General features: G+C 48.2%; 1 protein-coding gene and 1 long non-coding RNA gene across 3 annotated transcripts in view; one reads left to right on the top strand and one right to left on the bottom strand.

Annotated features, from left to right (window-relative positions):
- znf385b (zinc finger protein 385B) overlaps positions 1 to 20598 on the top strand; it is an 881089-nt gene that overhangs the window by 465236 nt on the left and 395255 nt on the right. The gene's annotated exons all lie outside the window — the stretch shown is intronic.
- Positions 3201 to 20596, bottom strand: LOC140392127 (uncharacterized). Its single transcript, XR_011935250.1, has 3 exons — positions 20469 to 20596; positions 13073 to 13199; positions 3201 to 3386 (listed from the first exon to the last, which is right to left on the bottom strand). It is a non-coding gene; the product is annotated as an uncharacterized lncRNA (long non-coding RNA).

Below are 20598 nucleotides of genomic sequence, written 5' to 3'. Positions count from 1 at the left end.
TTTTGAAATAACACAATAATATGCCATCTTCAAAACAGCTCAGTGATTTGTTACTCTCAATAGGATAATAGGTATATCAACAGCTTCAAACCAACCTACTGGACTAAAGTTGAATTTGTCCTCCTTGTTTAATAGTACAATATTGTAACTTCACCTTGACATTTCAGGCTGCTGAAATCTGCTCCTTATGGTGCTAATGATTTTGTAGAAATTATCTTTCATGTTGTGATAGGATATTTATATATTTATTGTATGTAGATCAGTTGCTAATGTTTTACGTTCTTCTACATCAGTGAGGCAGTAGATTATATAATTTAGATACAAAAGCTTTGGAGGCTCTTGGACTTAATTAGCTAAACATAGTTTGGCCTACTTGGCCAGGGAAAGGAGGACCATTATCTTCAACAGGCTTTTAAAAGTCATTTTGATTTATCCTGACATCCTTGTGATGCTCCTTGCATTGTTCTCCAAGATAACTAAAAGTTGTAGTGATGATAAAGAACATCAAGCTATGTATTTAAAACAGAGCTAGTTTATTTACACTACTTTAAATGGTTTGTACACTTTACTCAGTAATATCTAATAAAACAACAGTATTAAATCTATGCTACAGTAATCTATAATGTCCTTCTAATACAACTAACACTCTATCTCAACCTCACACTACCCTTCTCCTTAACCTTCTCCCAGAATGCTTAGAGACGCTGCTTTTCATAAGACTACTCAGTGATGCCATCCAGCGTTGAGATACACGAACATCATCTTGCTCATCCTTTACATTCCTGACATTATACATATCATAACAATCCTTGTGCCTCTTCACTTGTTTTTCTTCAAATGGTTTCAATGTGCTAGTGACATAGTTTGAGGACTGGGTTAAAGCAGTTTATTCACCCAGTAGCATGAGGGAACTGAATTAACGCAATTCAAATTCAAAGATCCTTGTAAGAATCTGGGGCGAGATTCTCCGACCACCCGCCGGGTCAGAGAATCGGCGGGGGCTGGCGTGAATCCTGCCCCCGCCGGTTTCCGAATTTTCCACCACCGGATATTCGGCGGGGGCGGGAATCGCGCCGCGCCGGTTGGCAGGCCCCCCCCCCGCGATTCTCCGGCCCGGATGGGCCGAAGTCCCGCCGCTAAAATGCCTGTCCCACTGGCGTAGATTAAACCACCTACCTTACCGGCGGGACAAGGCGGCGCGGGCGGGCTCCGGGGTCCTGGGGGGGGGGGGCGCGGAGCGATCTGGCCCCGGGGGGGTGCCCCCACGGTGGCCGGGCCCACGATCGGGGCCCACCGATCCGCAGGCGGGCCTGTGCCGTGGGGGCACTCTTTCCCTTCCGTCTTCGCCACGATCTCCACCATGGCGAAGGCGGAAGAGACTCTCTCCACTGCGCATGCGCGGGAATGCCGTCAGCGGCCGCTGACGCTCCCGCGCATGCGCCACCCGGAGATGTCATTTCTGCGCCAGCTGGCAGGGCACCAAAGGCCTTTTCCGCCAGCTGGCGGGGCGGAAATCAGTCCGGCGCGGGCCTAGCCCCTTAAGGTTGGGGCTCGGCCCCCAAAGATGCGGAGCATTCCGCACCTTTGGGGCGGTGCGATGCCCGACTGATTTGCGCCGTTTTGGGCGCCAGTCGGCAGACATCGCGCTGTTTCCGGAGAATTTCGCCCCTGGTGTTGATTACGTTTACAAATGTTAATTCACTTTCCTCTCACTGTGTTCAGCTCAGCAGGTTGTCAGTCTCCTGTCAACATTCCATCAACATTCCTGTAAACAAAATATTTTGGACAACAGCTGAAGAGCCAGATAGAATAAAAGCTTGTCAGAATTCTTATTTAATAAGAGAAGTAAAGATGTGGGGGGCGATTCTCCGATATGGAGGCCAGGTGTTCGCGCCGTCGTGAAACAGGGCCCGGGCACGACCTAGTCTGGCCCCCACAGGGGCCAGCATGGTGCTGGGCCGTGCCATCCTGCACATGCGTGGGGAATGTCTTACGCATGCCGGCCCCTTACCAACGTGGCGCCAGTGTTCTGGGGCCACGCGCGGAAGAAGGTAGACCCGGGGGAGGGGGGGTGGAGAGGCCGGCCCCGATTGCGGGCCAGACCCCATCGGAGGCCCCCGGTGAAGGAGCCCCCCCTACCTCCCCCACAGGCCACCCCCCCCCCCCCCCCCGCGTTCCCGCAGAGTTCCTGCCGGCAGCGGCCAGGGGTGGACGGCGCCGGCGGGAACCTGTTGTGTTGTAGCGGCCGCTCGGCCCATACGGGCCAGAGAATGGCCGCTCGCCAGTTCTCCGAGCGGCCCGGTGCGAATCGTGCCCCGCTGGTTTCCGGGAGGTGGGAGAATCGCGTGCGTGGGTCGGAGCGGCGTGGTGCGATCCGCGTGGCGCCCCGGCGATTTTCCCACCCTGCGTGGGGGGGAGAGAATAGCACCCGTGATATTCTTTATAGTTTCTGGAATCTATTTTGTCTCCTCTGTTTGATGTTTTTGGTGCTCTTCACAGCTGCTTTCAGATACCATTTTTAAAGTTAATTTACGGGATGTGGGCATTTCTGGCTCGGCCAGTGTTTATTGCCCATCCCTAATTGCCCTTGAGATCCCTCATCTGAAAGGAGACAACAGACAAGTCATGTCCCCAAAAGAGGAAAATATGGAAGAGACTCAAAATGGGATTTAGTACTGAAGGTGCGTTCTATCTGTTTTCTATCCCACGCTAGGTATAATGAAATAGTGATATAATTGAAGGCAAATGTTCTGTCATTACAGCTTCATTTATGTTAGTTGTAATTATTGCTGTGTCTTTTGTTGCTATAATGTAACAATAAAGGCAGAATTGAATTCATAGGAACAAAGCAGCAATATTAGATTTCCTGTTAAATCCGCATTTTATACGTCTGGCTTAATCTTAAATTGTTTCCCTTTCCTCCATATGTGTCTTCAGGTCTTCTGCTACATTTCATCTAGTTTTTGGAACTATTCCCATTCTATGTAGAACACTGGAATTTCATTTGGGAATAACCCTTATTCCTCTCTCTTGCCAGAGAATGACGTGAAGTGATGATGAGAACACATGTTGACCAGCTTAGACAGGCGACCCACCCGAAAGAATTTAAGGGCTTTGTTGTTCATAACTCTTCTCAATTCCGGAAACCAAAAATGAGTTGTTTTACTGTGGTATTTTAAAAGCACAGCTTGCAGACCATGAAGGTAGAAACAAAACATGAGCTTTATTAGAAAGCTGTTTAATCAACGGGCTCTAGAATAGACTGATTGTTACCCTGCCCAAACTGCCGATGATGTCATCCTTATGTCACATGATCGGACTCTTAAAATGACCTTGTTCCAACCAAGAATACACAACGCTTTCCTCCCCCTTTACATCAGAGGTTCCTGGAATGAAACACAGTATAACGTTAACACTCAAAATTTGCAATATGAACAAACATAACAGTCAATAAGTTAGATGTTTCGGAGGACTTTGATTCCCATCTCGTTGTTGGCAAACCTCAGGCGGCTGTTTTATCGTGTTGACTGTAACCTCTGATGTATTTTGGATATTAACCGTTGTTGCATCAATTGGAGTCGACGTAGGATTTGGAGTTTGATTCAGTGTTTAAATGTCCTCAACTGAGGTACTATCTTCCACAGTGTTTCCGGGATTGTCAGGTTCTCAAGTATGTACAGGTCTTCATGTGGCATAGTTTGTTGCAGACTCTCAGTTGACTCTGTATCTGGCAACCTTGTTCCAGCTGCTAAAATTTGCTCTGCATGTCTTCTCCACACAACGTCATCCCAAGTTTGAACATTTTAGGAGATCGGTCCTGTCTGTGCTGATACGATAGCAGATATACACTTCTCACTGTTGGTATAGCTTCTTGCCAATACTTCTTGACCTTTATGACAAACACGACATTTAGCCCTATTCTCATGTCGCAGAACCTGACTCGGCTGCGTTTTCGAAGCTTTCACTTTCAGAGGCTATGAACCTTCATTCGCACTGCTGAGCTTGATATACCCAGGATAGATCTGAGCTGGCATAAGGTGGAGCTGGGATTATGCGGGTGTTCGAGTTCTCCGACTCGACTCAAGCTCTGTTTCCTGCCTCTAAAGCCCTTGCCCCAGGCTGCTGATCTGGTATTCTTTTTGTTGCCAACCGCTGCCCTTCCAGCCTGAATACCAGGGCCTTCTTTACCTGAATCTCATGACACAGCCTTTGCAGTGCCATCTCCAGATTGTGCTGTGCCTCCATCGGACCCTACATCTCTCCCCTCGAGGTTTCATTCTAGCCCCATTCACCGTCTTGTGTTAGGACTTGTTTCTGGAATGCAATCTCTAACGTCTTCAGTTGAAGCTGTTGCTCCTGAGGATTTCCAAAAAGGTCCTCGCCCTTTCACAACATATCAAATTTAGCCTTTAGAGATGGCTTGTTCAGCAGTCAGCATACGGTAATTCTTCTTGCTGTTGGCATATTCATTCGACTTCAGATGCTGCAGTACAGAGTGAAATAAGAAAGGAATATTGGTGTTGCAAACTGCACTCTGAGCAGCTCCAACTCTTTTCATTTGGTCATCTGGAGCAACTCCCATCCAAACATCCTTCTTGACTTTTTGTGCTGGCTCCTTTTGCTCTTGTTGCCGTTGTTTACGATCAGCAATGATTTTAATCTTGTTGATCCTTGATGCATGAAGGAAGTCAGCAGTTCTTTTCCCAAACTGAATGTTCTTTCAATGAACTCGAGAGTTTCCTTATGGTCAGGCATTTCGCGATGCGCCTCAATCTCTTGTTCCTCTGTGGTACGGAATTTGCAAAGGGAGCATTTAAATGCATTCCGGTCATCCATGTTTCAACATACTTTTGACCTCCATTTTTACCAAAGCATCCATATGCAGCTGCTACTTTCTGTTCCTTTAGGCTTTTGGTTGGAACTGCTTTGCGACATGAGATTCACCATGGCCCAGTTTACCTTGATCTTTCTCCAGCCAGGGCTTGCTCGGTACCTTTAACGATGTGCAGGGGCAAGTCTGTCTGTTTAGCTGCACATTTACAGCGATCTGGTCCCTCACTGTTTCTCCAGTATATGCTAGATAGTGTTATCTTTGAGGGTTTTAAGGTGGTATGCCATAGTTTCTCTTGGAAAACAGTTTCTGGTACAATGAAATGGTTGCGCCAGTGCCCACTTCCATTTTCACTGGGTGTCCATGCAATAAAGGGGTGACCCAGTAACGGTTTGTTGTGCTCGCAATGGCAAATGCGTTCAATGATATTTTGTCATTTGACTGTGGCTTTGGTCTCTTCTCGAGCCCTTTCCGTATCATGTGGATACTCTTCCCACTATTCAATTCTTCACTTGATGTAATTGATTCTTGCTTTGTAGAATTCCTGTTTGTAACTTGTTGTTTCTTTCTCCAACATGCTTAATTTTTGCACTAGCTGTTAGCTCCATAGAGATTGTGAGTTCTAAAGCTTTCTGTTAACAGCCATTTCTGGATAGCTTTACTTCTTAACCCACACACAAGTCAGACTCTAATGGTGTCATTCAAGACATCACCAATTTCACGGTATTCAACTAATTCCTTTAAAGTGGCTACGAATTGTGTGATAGGTTCACCTACTTGCTGATTACGCTTATGGAACCTTAACTTCTTGGCGATGACCAAGGGTTTGGTAAGAAGTGGCTTTGCAATATCTCCACTAATTCACCATATGTTTTCAAACCTGTTTTTTCTGGTTGCACCAGACTACGCAGGAAATTGAAGGTTCTCCCCCACATTGTACTCAGGAAAGTTGGACTTCAATGTCTGCCAAAATTTTGTTCGCTGGACAAATAATTCAAACCTTTTAGTGTATGAGCTCCAGCGCTCGGTGTTTTCATAATCCGGTCCCATGGTGCCAAAAATTCCCATCATTTTACTTTGGGAAGGCTAGCCTAAGCACAAATGTGCCACAAAGCTTTTAGCACTACCTCTTTTCTTTTTCCCCCCCTTTCAAACAAGGAAACCCTGAGCTCAGCGAGTTCCTTTCTGAGTTTTATAAGGGGTGTTGCAGAAGTCCCCTAGCTCTCCATTAATTTTTGCAGGGTATTTGTTCCTTTGCTTGCTACTGTTCCAGAACTTTCCAGGCAGAGCACATGGCAAGCTTCTTTTGATGTTGTTTTCTCTGAAATCTGTTTAAATGTTGGTTCCTTCGATGGTTGCTGCTATTTTTGGCAACTCTCCATTGCCAGCTTTGGTGTAGCACAAACGTTTAGCTTCTTAAACCTTTTCAGATATCTGTGCACAGATCGACAATTTAAAAATATTTTTGTTTTCTTCTCCGGCAGCTGTTTAACGCCTATAATTATGGGTGATTTTAATCTGCATATAAATAGGGCAAATCAAATTAGCCACAATACCATAGAGGAGGAATTCCTGGAGTGTATACGGGATGGTTTTCTGGACCAAAATGTTGAGGAACAAACTAGAGAACAGGCTATCCTAGACTAGATACTGTGTAATGAGAATGGAATTATTGGCAAACTAGTTGTGCAAGACCCCTTGGGGATGAGCAACCATAATATGATAGAATTTTTCATCAAAATGGAGAGCGAGGTACTTGATTCTGAGTCTAGGGGCGCGAGTCTCTAGCCGCACTGCACTCAAACGAGAGCACAACGCAGCTGGAGAATCCTGGAGAGAGGCCTCGACAACCTCTGCGACTCGCGGGATTCACCGAAGTCCCGTGAGACATCAGAGTCAGAACTCCGCCCAAAATGTGGGAGACCAAATTGCTTTTGTAGAAGTAGGTCATAAACCTACTTACAACCTATCTGCCCGGGATCCACCAGCCACTGTTGATTCTCCGGCCTCCCCAAGGAGGCTGCAACTGGGCGCCAATCAGTGCGGGTCCACACATATGTGGACCAGGTGGAATGGCACGCGGGGGAGGTCTCTCGTGCAGGGTGGCTCCCTGGCCCTCCCCCGGAATGCAGGCAACTTGGCACTGCCCAGCTGGCACCTTGGAACTGCCACCCTGGCATTGCCAAGCTGGCAGCAGCACTGCCTGGCTGCAAGTGTGCCAGTGCAAGGGTGGCCAGGTGCCATGGTGGCTCTGCCAAGGGAGGGCCATGCCCATGAGATGAGGGTGGAGGGGGGGTGTAGTGATCTGTACATCTGTACATACATCTGCACATACACCAGGGACTGCAGCACAGATGTAACAGCCACAGCATCACTAGAGGGCAGCATCAGAGACGGGTATAATGGGCCGAGCACAAGGCAGTATCCCCCTCTTTCAGAAGCACAGGGCTAGGAGCAGCAGCACACAGAGACAGCTCAGCATAGGCAGCTTACCTTAGCTTCACTGGTCATACCTCTTGACTGTATTATATCTAGTTAAGCTCTGGAAACAGAACAAACCCATTGAATAAAGTATTTGTTTTAACTGGAAGTCTACAATCTTTATTCAGACTTAGAGAATAACATATGGTACCCGGAGTGATTTCAGAAAGCTAGCTAGACACCAGCAAGAGAAGAAAAACTTAAACCGGATATTCGACTGTTGAAGACTTCGCAGCAAATGGATCCTCGACGACTAACTGATTCGATGCAACTTGTTGGAACTCCATGGCAGCTGGAAACAACCGGTAATGTAAGTTATAACTGGAAAATGTTTGAACAACTGTTCCAAATATTTATCACAGCTAATGATTTAAGCACTGCCTCTGACGCAATGAAAATAGCCCTACTACTCTCAACAGGAGGGCATGAAGCGAGAGAAATGTATACTTGCTTTAATTACCTAGAAGGTGAAGACAACACCACAGTAGACGGTTCACTCAAAAAATTTGCTAAACGCTGTAACAGTCAGGCTGGTGCGTTGCTGGAAAGATTTAACTCTTGTCAGAGAAACAGAGGGCCCATCTTTGATTTTATTACAAACCTCAAGTTAATACCACAAGGCTGTGATTATGCTGATTTCAGAGACACTGTGATAATGCATCAATTAATTTCTGGACTATCTGATAAAAATTTGAGGGAAGAACTATCACAAAATAAGCATCTAACTCTAGAAATCGCTATACAAAAATGCCTTGCTTATGAACAAAAACAACATCAATCCTGTCAGTCTTTACAAACACAGAATCAGTGTCTAGAAAAGAAAATCGGAAAAAACAGCGCCAAAACTCACCACGATGCGGACACAGGGTTGAATCGGAGAAAGACGGATGTTCTGAGCGGCAGCCATCTTGAGAAAGGAGCCGCACATGCTCAGTTGTGAAAAGAGGGCACAGTACAGGAAACTTGGAGTGCGCATGGGCAATCGAGTCCTACGCATGACGTCACGAGCGTCATGACGTCAGAGGACCAGGCCCACGCCCACTTAAAAGGGAAATGCACGAAAATGAAGAAAAAGAAATTTAAAGCTGCAAAACCCAATTTTCTTGCCTCAAAAGACAGAACAATGCCCGGACTTACACCAGCAGTTGAAAATAACTTTCACAACACCCTGGAACAAGCAGTTAGCACTGCCCTACAAGATGATATGGTCCTTGTAGACTACAACTCAGACAAAGATTTAATCTTGGGAGATGGCTACCCCAGTACCAAATCCAAACCGCAACTAGAGGTGTTGTACTGGGAAGACCCCGATGATGAGTTCTTCGGAATGGGGAATCTTCAGCCCAGCATTTATGACATCCCGACTCGTGAGTGCAGGATTATGCTGCAGCCTGACGCCAAGAAACAGAGAGTGGTCCACGCACCACGAAGGGTCCCAGCCTCCACACAAGAAGATGATTGGTTCATTGAACATGAAGAGAACGATCACAACTCCGAAACAAAAAGCGATGATTTGTCCATCGAGCAATACACACAATACTACTCAGACATGGCTGAGATATTCAGAGATCCTGACCACAGCATCAGCAACACGGTTGAAAAGCTCAATTCGACTCTTCTCATGGTAAATGAATCCAATACCATGATGCCATGGAAGATCATCGGTACATTGGATGACAGCAATACCCAAGACGAAGACGATGCCACACAGAGAGCACAGAACGACTCCGTTGAGAGAGCACAGATCGACTCTACAGCGAGAACAATGCACAACTCCACAAAGAGAGCGATGACAGACTCCACAGAGAAAGTGATGACAGACTACACAGAGAGAGCGATGATAGACTCCACAGAGAGAGCGATGACAGACTCCACAGAGAGAGCGATGACAAACCCCACAGAGAGAGCGATGAAGGACTCCACAGAGAGAGCGATGAAGGACTCCACAAAGAGAGCGATGCAAGCCTCCACAAAGAGAGTGAGGCAAGCCTCCACAGACAGCTCGGTGACAGACTCAAAAATGGAAGCAAGCAAACACTCCATAGCAAACGCCATGGATGCATAAGACCACGAAGATCTGTCAAGCTTATTTGAGCCACCAGAAGAAGACACTGAATGTCTACCCACTGTATGTGAGACAAGTGACGAAGAAATCACAATTCCCATACAGGATGTGCAGGATCACAGCGAGACTGAAGTATCTCAGCTCGTAAGCACTCAATAATCAGAGGACAGCCACCCATAAGTCCAGAGAGACCACATTAATAGAAATCTTAAAGATTTTGACTCCAGAAAAGGAGCACAAAGAGATCACAGATGATTCAAATGAACCTGAAATGACTCAGAAAGAGGAGCACCAAGAACTCAATGATAATTCAAGTGAACCTGAAATGACTCCAAAAGAGGAGCACCTAGAAATAAATGATGATTCAAGTGAACCAGAAATGACTCTAGAAGAGGAGTACCAAGTAAGCAAAGAAGAGGAATCGAATCCACCACAAATGACTGATGTCACCAACATCAATGCAACATCAGATCATTCTCACAATACACAAGAAGATACGCTCAATGTAGCAGAGGCCACAAAGGACACTGACACCAATAACTGTGACAATGACTCAAATCATCCACATGGCACACTCATTGAGCGCACCAAGAACAACAAAAACCGCAAGGAGCACAGCAGAAACAAGAACAACAGCAACAACAAAAACAACATGCAGCGCAACAAGAACGACAAAAGCAACAAGAAGCATCCCAGAAACAACAAGCACGACAAGAAAAAGAACAAGAATAAAAGCGAAATCAACGAAAACAGAGTCAACAAGCGCGACAAAAAGAACAACAAGAACGATAACAACAAGAACTCCAACGAAAACAACAAAGACAGGAACGACAGAAACAACAACAATGAAACAACGACCTGTACAACATGGTACAACTCTGCACGTGAAGGACAATGCCACAGCACACTGCGAAACAATGACAAGAATACAAACATGCCATGGCATGATAAAGAATCTCACGAATTCACATCTGCTCCAGAACAAACAAGCAAAATAGCTTTCACGAACGATGACATACAGAATCAATACATGTGGGTACTATGCGACACAGAATCGCTACCCGCAATCAAATGGAACAGGGGGAAAAGGTGTCCACATCATTAAATGATTCATCAGCAAAGCAGCCGAGTCACGTTCCGACATCAACCTAGCTCTGTTATCATACTGAGCAACCTCATTGAGCTCAGGACTGTCACCAGCACAAATGCTCTTCGGCAGAGACATCCGGGCAACCCTACCGGCAAAGCAATTCCGATACCCCGGCAACCTACCAGTTCTCGACGACATGCGGGTACTATGCTCCAAACAAAAACTATACTACGAATAACATGCGATCCCACTCAAGCCACTGACAATAGGTGACACCATCAGAATCAGGGACCCAGAAGGTGGATGGTCTGTGTCAGCTACGGTGATCAGGCAAAAGGCACCGCGGTCCTACATTGTCAAATCGTCTGCAGGACTACTTTTTTGCCATAACCGCCGGGATCTATTAGAGATTTGACCTACAACGCCAGTATTTCCCACACTGGACTTGACCGAGTCCATTTGTCCACAGGACGTTCCTCGCCACACACCAGACAGTACTCTTGATGACATCAAACCATCATCCCTACTACCACAGTTAAGACGCTCCAGCAGAAGCCGTAAGGCACCCGACCGATAGATTTGTAACGACACTTCAACACATCCACAAGACAAATATGAACATTTCTCACAATGGACTCATAACACTGTTAATTGTTTCTCTGTTACGTTATCATTTTTGCAGTGTGCAGATTTGCTTATTCTCACCACTTGTTATGTACAGTTTTATTGCGGCCAATCTAGAAAACATATCAAATCAAATGGGGGGATGTAGTCATCTGTACATACACCAGCGACTGCAACACAGATGTAACAGCCACAGCATCACTAGAGGGCAGCATCAGAGACGGGTATAAAGGGTCGAGCCCAAGGTAGGATCCGCCTCTTTCAGAAGCACAGGGCTAGGCAGCAGCAGCACACAGAGACAGCTCAGCAAAGGCAGTTTACCTTAGCTTCACTGGTCATTCCTCTTGACTGTATTATATCTAATTAAGCTCTGGAAACAGAACAAACCTACTGAATAAAGTATTTGTGTTAACTGGAAGTCTACAATCTTTATTCAGACTTAGAGAATAACATGGGGGGGTTGAAGAATGGGGGAGTGCAGGACATGTAAGTAGGGGCCTTTGGGAGGTGGAGGGATGAAAGGTTAGGATCCTGGAAGGATGGGGGTGCTGTAAGGAGGCTGGGGGGGGGGGGGGGTAGTGTCCATGTATGTGGGCAGTGACATTGCCAATTGGATGGGAGTGTGAGGGACCCACAAGCTCACTTGGAGATCGGAACACCCTTTCAAAATGGCGGCCCAATCTCGGAGTTCAGCTCCCCAGTGCTAAAAAATTTTTAAAGTGTGGGCTAAACCAGTGAGAAACTCAAAAAGCCCAAAAAGGTGTAATTGAGTAGCGGTGGGGAACCCGCCAGCAGAGCCAGCGGGAAACTCCCTGAGAAACCTGCCACAAATTAACTTAGAGATTTTGGGGGAGAATCGCGTCCTGGGTAAAGTATTAAAGTAAGCTTGACTGTAAAAGTTTCTATAGTCCCTTACGATCAGAAACAGTATAACAGGGGAGAAAGAAATGGCTGAGCAACGAAGCACATACTTTGGTTCTGTCTTCATAAATGAGGATACAAATCAGATATCAGAAATGTTGGAAACGCAGGGTTTAGTGGGAAGGAAGAACTGAAGGGGATCAAGATTAGTCGAGAAATGGTGTTGGATTGTCCGCAGCCTGATGCTGTAATCGCGGCTGGGGCGGAGAATCCAGTTTGAGGCCATAATCGGGCCCGGCACCGGTCTGGCGATTCTCCGGGCACCGAAGATCGGCATCACCGCGGAGTACCCCACGCAGCCAGGGGGCCATTGCCAGAGGCCCGCTCAGCAAACCTTCGCTCCTGACCGCCCGAGTTCCCGACGGCGTGGAACTAACCACCTATTGCCGGTTGAGATGCTCACATGGCCGCGACCGCCCCGGTCTGGGGAGGGTGGATCAGAGACCAGGGGTGGCCTTAAGGCGGCCGGGGATTAAATGTGCGGGGGTGGTGGCTCGGGCGCGTGGCCAATCGGGGGGGGTTTATTTTTTTTGCCTGGCTCTGCAGTCCGAGTCCGGCATGGAGCACGGCGCGGTCGCTGGAGGCCGCTGCCGTGCACATGTGCGGCCCCTGACCCTGATGTGTGGGGGCCCTGCAGGGCTATGAATTCGTCTGACTTTTTTCAAGAAATTTCGGGAGTAAAACTCCACTGTGTGGGGACATAGTCTCATTTTGGGAGAATCCAGCCCCAGGTGTTTTTCATGCATCAGTACTGGCTCAATGGGCCCAAGGGCCTCTTCTGTGCTGCAGTATTCTGTCATTCTGTGAGAATACGAGTGTCATGCAATTTTATAAAAGTTGTAAATTTCTCTTTGCATAGGGGAACATGGGTTGCTCCCATAAAGCGATATTTTGTAAATGGTAAGCTTTTTTTGTGTAGTGCAAATGAAAGCTTACATTCCTGACAGTTGCCACAATACCTTCACATTAAGTCATTCCGCCTTACCAGCACCCTTTTGAACTAGAAAGACAAATGTCCAAGTGGATTCTGAACAAGTAAACCTTTTGTCTACAGCCTTACCTGATGATATCGGTGCACTTTGGCAGAACACCAGCTAAGATTTATTACAGTGAGGTCCGCCATTTAATATGCTGAGTTAGCGGGACAACACCCATCATCTGCCTCCTGTTTTACAACTTCTTACAGTCTAGAAAAGGAGAAGATACAAGGTTAGAATGGATTACACTTGAATCAAGCTCATTTAGTATTTGTGGTCTCAGAGGTTTTATTAATATAACATTGTGATTACATAGAATGTGCAGCATGGAAACTTGCTGTTCACACCAAGAGGTCCTTGCTGGTGAATATGCTCTTTGTGAACTTTATGAACCTCCTCCCATCCTACTTTAACAACTGTATCAACAAATCTTTCCATTCATTCTTCCCTCATGTGTAATCATCTAGCCTCCCTGTAATTGCATCTATGTTATTCACCTCAGCTAATCTACATGGTAGCAAATTCCACATTCTCCCCTGGATTCCTTATTGGATTTATGAGTAAATATCTTCCTAACTTGTGAGATTTGAGATGCTTGGGAAGTTATGCGAGATCCAACAAGATCTTGTGAGATGTTGCAACCTGGATCGTGCGCCCACTGTGCGTGATCCAAATTTGCATTTTTAAGTGAGCAGTTAGGCTCAATTAAATATGTCGCCGCCGGATTCTCCCAAGGCCTGGGATCAAACGCCCACACCTGGGAGATTTCACCATGGTGCCATTTAGCTCTGATCCACACAAACATGGACCAGGCATTATAGCACCTGGGGGTGGATTTCCCAAGCCATCGGAGGCCCCCCCAGGTGGTAGGACTCAGCAGTGTGACACTCTGGCACTCCTGCCACCCAGGCACCTTGGAAATGCTAGCTTGGCACCCTGCAGTGCCACCCTGCATTGCTTGGGTGGCACTACCAGATTGCGAGCCTTGCGGTGCCTGGCTGCCAGGTTGGCATTACCAGGGTTCGAGCCCAGAGGTGCCCTGTCCTTAGGAGGTGGGGTGAGCTCGAGGACCCAAACTGGCATGTTGGGGCATTGGGAGGTGTCTGCAGGTTCCGGCGGGGGGGGGAAGGGATTGGGGAGATCGGAACGACATTTAAAAATGGCAGCCCGATCTGTTCACCGAGGCTTATAAAAACAGTCTCATTTGGTAACGAGGTCGTTCTTGGCGCTGCAGGCGGCAAGAAACATCGTGTTAAACGTGACTAAATTTTTTTGTGAGGAATTCCACTATCTACTTTATTTGTGAACTCGGAAGTTAAGATGGCTTGTCAAACTAAACCTTCCCTTTCAAAATTTGGTCTGAATCATTTATTGCTGTGCAGGTAACAACATGGCACCAAACAAAATTGGAATAATTTTACCTGTTGTGGTAATACCAGGGATTGCGGTACCTGAGAGGTGGATGACCATTGGTTAAACCCAGGAGTCTACCATTGGCTGATGTACATAGCTCCGCCCTGAGAGGCGGAGTATAAGAACCAATGCCGTCCCAGCAGCCTTCACTTTCTGTATCGAAGCTGCTGGGGAAGAGTTCTAGCAGATTAAAGCCTTCAGTTATGAATCACCTTGTCTTGAGAGTAATTGATTGCGAATCAATTTAATCTGCTACAACTTCAGTTGAAAGGACGGATCTCCGTATCAAACCGGAGTGCCTTCAGCTCAGCCCCCATGCGGACAACTCTGCTGCTATTTTCAAACATTGGCTGGCGTGCTTTAAGGGCTACCTCGACACAGCCGCCGACACCCCCCACGGAAGGACAAAAGATGCATCTCCTACGCTCACGGGTCAGCCCTGGGATCTAGCCTCTTATCGAGGAGGCGGCGAATTATGCTGCCGCGATCGAGCTGCCAGAAGGACTTTATATCCGCCCTGTGAACCAGGTCTACGCTCGTCACCTGCTGGCAACTAGGAGGCAAAGCCCCGAGGAAACGTTGGAAGACTTCTACCGGGCGCTGCTGGTGCTGGGCCGAAACTGTGGCTGCCCACCAGTTTTGGGGAACGAGCATACGGAACTTGTGATCAGTAATGCTTTCGTGGCAGGTATGACCTCCCCCGATATCCGCCGAAGGCGCCTAGAAATGGACACTCTGGGACTTGCAGAGGCACGGGGCCTGGTGGGGTCCATGGACGTTGCCTATAAAAACGCGCTGTCCTTTGCTCTCGATCGCGCGGCGGCCCCCTGGGCTGCGTGGCACCTCGTAGCAGCAGCCCCTCAGACCTTTCCCCTGACCCCGCAAGCCTGCACGGCGAGACGGCCCGCTAATGCCGCCGGACACCGCTGTTTCTTCTGCGGGCAGGCAAATCATCCCCGCCCACGCTGCCCGGCCCGCACCGCCACCTGCAAAGGGTGCGGCAAGAAGGGCCACTATGTGGGGGTCTGCCAGGCCCACGCAGTGGCCGTGGTCTCCAGCGACTATCGGCAACCTCCCTATCAGGCCCCGACCGCCCAGCACTCACCGCCACCCCCCTATCCTAAGGCCACGTGCGACCCGCGGGCGTGGCCATTTTGTCCCCCGGACACTACACTGGACGGGTGGGCGCCACCATTTTGTCCCTCGCCGCCGCCATCTTCTTCATCCCCAGACACCATGTGCGACCCATGGATGACGCCATCTTGGATGGAGCCCCAGGCCCCCAGCACAGCCGACTACATGCTGCCCAACCAGAACTCTCCAGTACTGCAGCTGGCCTCGGTGACTCTGGACCAGAGTCGGCCCCGGACGCTTGCGAAAGCTACAACGACGATCTCCATCAACGGCCACGAGACACCGTGCCTGATTGACTCTGGGAGCACGGAAAGCTTTGTTCACCCTGACACGGTAAGGCGCTGTTCTCTTGTCACCCATCCCGTAAATCAAAGGATCTCCCTGGGCTCCGGGTCACACGCGGTGGAGATAAAGGGGTTCTGCCTAGCGAACCTCACTGTCCAAGGCAGGGAATTCCACAATTTCCGCCTGTACGTCCTGCCGCACCTCTGCACAGCCACCCTCCCTGGGCTGGATTTCCAGTGCCATCTGCAAAGCCTGACTTTTAAATTCGGCGGCCCTATACCCCCCCCTTACTGTCTGCGGCCTCGCGACCCTTAACGTCGACCCGCCTTCCCTGTTTGCGAACCTCACCCCGGATTGCAAACCCGTCGCCACCAGGAGCAGACGGTACAGTGCTCAGGACCGGACCTTTATCAGGTCGGAGGTCCAGAGGCTGCTGAGGGAAGGGGTCATCGAAGCGAGCAACAGTCCCTGGAGAGCTCAAGTAGTGGTGGTAAAGACCGGGGAGAAACATAGGATGGTCATTGACTACAGTCAGACCATCAACAGGTTTACGCAGCTGGCTGCGTACCCTCTCCCCCGTATAGCCGACCTGGCGAACAGGATCGCGCAATACAAGGTTTTCTCCACGGTGGATCTTAAGTCTGCCTACCACCAGCTACCGCTCCGTAATGGTGACCGCCAGTACACTGCCTTCGAAGCAGTTGGGCGGCTCTATCACTTTTTAAGAGTTCCCTTCGGTGTCACGAACCGGGTCTCGGTCTTCCAGCGAGAGATGGACCGAATGGTTGACCGGTACGGCTTACGCGCAACGTTGCCGTATCTGGATAACGTCACCATCTGCGGCCATGACCAGCAGGACCACGACACCAACCTCCGCAAATTTCTCCAGACCGCGAAAATCCTTAACCTGACATACAACAAGGATAAATGCGTGATTAGCACCGACCTTCTAGCCATTCTAGGCTACGTAGTGCGAAGTGGAGTCATAGGCCCCGACCCTGAGCTCATGCGCCCCCTCATGGAGTTCCCCCTCCCTCACTGCCCCAAGGCCCTAAAGCGCTGCCTCGGCTTCTTCAGCTATTATGCACAGTGGGTCCCCAATTACGCAGACAAGGCTCGACATCTGATCCAGTCCACACCCTTCCCCCTGTTGACGGAGGCCCGCCAGGCCTTCAGCCGCATCAAAGCAGACATTGCAAAAGCCACGATGCGCGCCATCGACGAGTCCCTCCCCTTCCAGGATGAGAGCGATGCGTCCGCGTAGCTCTGGGGGCCACCCTCAACCAAGCGGGCAGGCCCGTGGCTTTCTTCTCCCGCACTCTCCATGCTTCCGAAATTCGCCACTCCTTGGTCGAAAAGGAGGCCCAGGCCATAGTAGAAGCTGTGCGACAGTGGACGCATTACCTGGCCGGCAGGAGATTCACTCTCCTCACGGACCAACGGTCGGTTGCCTCCATGTTCGATAATGCACAGCGGGGCAAGATTAAGAACGACAAGATCTTGCGGAGGAGGATAGAACTCTCCACCTTACGAGATCTTGTACCGTCCGGGGAAGCTGAACGAGCCTGCTGATGCCCTGTCCCGCGGCACTTGTGCCACCGCACAGGTGGACCGCCTCCGATCCCTCCACGAGGACCTCTGCCACCTGGGGGTCACTCGCTTTTTCCACTTTATCAAGACCCACAACCTGCCCTACTCCATCGAGGAGGTCAGGACAGCCACCAGGGACTGCCAAATCTGCGCGGAGTGCAAACCGCACTTCTACCGGCCAGAGAGGGCGCACCTGCTAAAGGGTTCCCGCCCTTTGAACGCCTCAGCATGGATTTGAAAGGCCCCTTCCCCTCCACCGACCGCAACACGTACTTCCTTAACGTGATTGACGCGTACTCCCGGTTCCCATTCGCCATCCCCTGCCCAGACATGACCGCAACCACCGTCATCAAGGCCCTCCAGGGTATCTTTACACTGCTCGGTTTCCCCGCATACATCCACAGTGATAGGGGACCTCCTTTATGAGCGACAAACTGCGTCAATTCCTGCTCAGCAAGGGCATCGCCTCGAGCAGGACGACAAGTTCCAATCCCCGGGGAAACGGGCAGGTAGAGAGGGAGAATGGAACGGTCTGGAAGACCGTCCTGCTGGCCCTACGGTCCAGGAATCTCCCAGTCTCCCGCTGGCAGGAAGTCCTCCCGGTGGCCCTCCACTCCATCCGGTCACTCCTCTGTACAACCACGAATCAGACACCTCACGAACGTCTCCTTGTTTTCCCCAGGAAGTCCTCCTCCGGGACCTCGCTCCCAACCTCGCTAGCGACACCCGGACCCATCCTGCTTCAGAAACATCTGAGGGCGCACAAGTCGGACCCGTTGGTCGAGAGGGTCCACCTGCTGCACGCCAACCCCCAGTATGCCTACGTAGCATTCCCTGACGGCCGCCAAGACACGGTCTCCCTTCGGGACCTGGCGCCGGCCGGAACCCCACGCATACCCGCACCATTGCCCCCACCCCCACCCTCCCCACAGCACCTAACTGGAGGGTCAGTACTCCCGCCGCTCTTGCCTAGGCCCTAACACACACCGACGCCCCCTACAGGCGCCTTCCCCCCCTATCCACCTTTTGCCCCAACAGCGCCGCTTAGGGGTGACGAAGCTGCCTGGGAGGATGACATCACGCTCCCGGAGTCGCAACTGCCGGGACCCCCATCAGAATCACCGCCGAAGCCCAGACCCTCCAGAAGGACGACCAGGCCACCCGATCGACTGATTACTGCACTATGAACACTTTGTTATTACCCTCGACATCACGGTACCTCCATACCTGGTCATACCATGCGAAAGGCGACTATTAACCCTGGCCATCACCCCGCCGGGCTCTTTTTTAACAGGGGGTGAATGTGGTAATACCAGGTATTGCGGTACCTGAGAGGTGGATGACCATTGGTTAGACCCAGGAATCTACCATTGGCTGATGTACATAGCTCCGCCCTGAGAGGCGGAGTATAAGAACCGATGCCATCCCAGCAGCCTTCACTTTCTGTATCGAAGCTGCTGGGGAAGAGTTCTAGCAGATTAATGCCTTCAGTTATGAATCACCTTGTCTTGAGAGTAATTGATTGCGCATCACCTGTTTCTAATGTTTGACGGCCTATTCACACCAAAATTGGCTCTAATGAGTCCTTTATGGACTATGGCTAATTACTTGCGGTTATGTCACACGGTTTCCTTTGTGCAGCCCAGCAAACTTCACCAGTGCTTTTGATTTTTTTATTATGGTGCGCCCTGCTCAACAAATTTCCTCCTTGGAGACCTTCATGATTATGTAACATGTGACTTATGAGATTTGTTAATTTTAAGCTATTCAATTTGTGAAGTACCTTCACCAAAGTAACTTCAAAACCTTGAAGGAATTTGACTATCATATTGGATATTGAGTTGGCATTGATACAATATTTTTGCAACTACTACAAAAAATACTCAATGAGTGTTTTTATTGTTTACTGTCCATTTTACTGCCATTTTTTATGTTCAGAATTCTGACTGAATTTTACTGTTAAAATATTGAAAGAATACTTTTAAAATATATTTAGCATATTTTGATATCTTCATCTCTTCAGTCAATTTTGAACCTTTATTATCTTTTCAAATTTGTTTGAACAAGATTCCCCATCTGGGATGGCCAATGATTTTTCTTGCTACTTTTAATATAATTTGCCTCTCTTTCTTCCATTTTAATTGCTCTGTTTGTTCATGTTGGAGATCTTTTATTTAGTTCACATTTATTCTTTTTGGGAATCTTGCAACTGGACTTCTACTAAGTCAATCTTGTTCAGACAAGGAGTACAATAATTTTAACTCTTCATTGAGTAATAGCATTTCAAGTACTAAGGCCTTACAGAGCAAGGCTGTACAATGGGAGAGTCGTCTTTGTTCTACGTTTCCCTAAATATAATTATGTTCTGGATTAAAATATATACATAATTATTTTGGAGACATGATATTGATAGTACATGCATTTTCAAAGGACTTGATCAAAAGAAAATAGTTCTTTAGAAGTTAGAATTATAACTTCAGGTGTGCATTTATTTGAAATCGAGAATAGATTATTTTACATTCATCATACGTAAAATAAACTTGTTCAATTTGCATAATCTACCTAATTAACAGCAATTAACATCATAAACAACAGCTCAACCAATGTCTATAAATACTATAGAATCTCACAATTGCTGTTTAATGATTCATGCCACATAAATTATGAAACACAATGCAGCAAGAAATGAGTATTCATTTAACATAATATTCATAACTTACACTTTATGGTCTTGAAAATATGAGAACATTATCAACAAAATACAAGTTTTGTCTCAGTTTTTAAGTTTATTTTGTTTCAAGTAATTACTTTCCATGTTCAGTGAAATGCATTAGCATGTCTGTTTAATATTCCACCCCTCTTCTTGTCTACAATGTAGAACAAAGAGTAAAAGATGTCTGAGACTTGATTTATGGTGGGTTAGATTCTTTCAGGCTCTAAATCTTAGCCGCGAGGTGTATGGCAGAAGAGATTATTTCTGATTTAAATTAATATGTGAGTAGGCCATCCATGTATTCAAATCTTAATACTTCAAGTTAGGAACCTTAGTGTACTGACCTAGTTTTCTGTGGCTTCATGGGTTTGCAGTTTGAGGTGGCTGCAGCTGCTGACAGTCACTCTATTGTTTCAGTTAGTTTCTTTAAAGGAAAACCAATAGAGGGTGAGCACTTCGGTTGCCTTAGGGTAC

Source organism: Scyliorhinus torazame, chromosome 2 (assembly GCF_047496885.1).
Source record: "Scyliorhinus torazame isolate Kashiwa2021f chromosome 2, sScyTor2.1, whole genome shotgun sequence".
Lineage (NCBI taxonomy): Eukaryota > Metazoa > Chordata > Chondrichthyes > Carcharhiniformes > Scyliorhinidae > Scyliorhinus > Scyliorhinus torazame.
The sequence above is the reverse complement of the archived record's forward strand: the minus strand, read 5'-3'. Positions and strand labels throughout refer to the sequence as shown.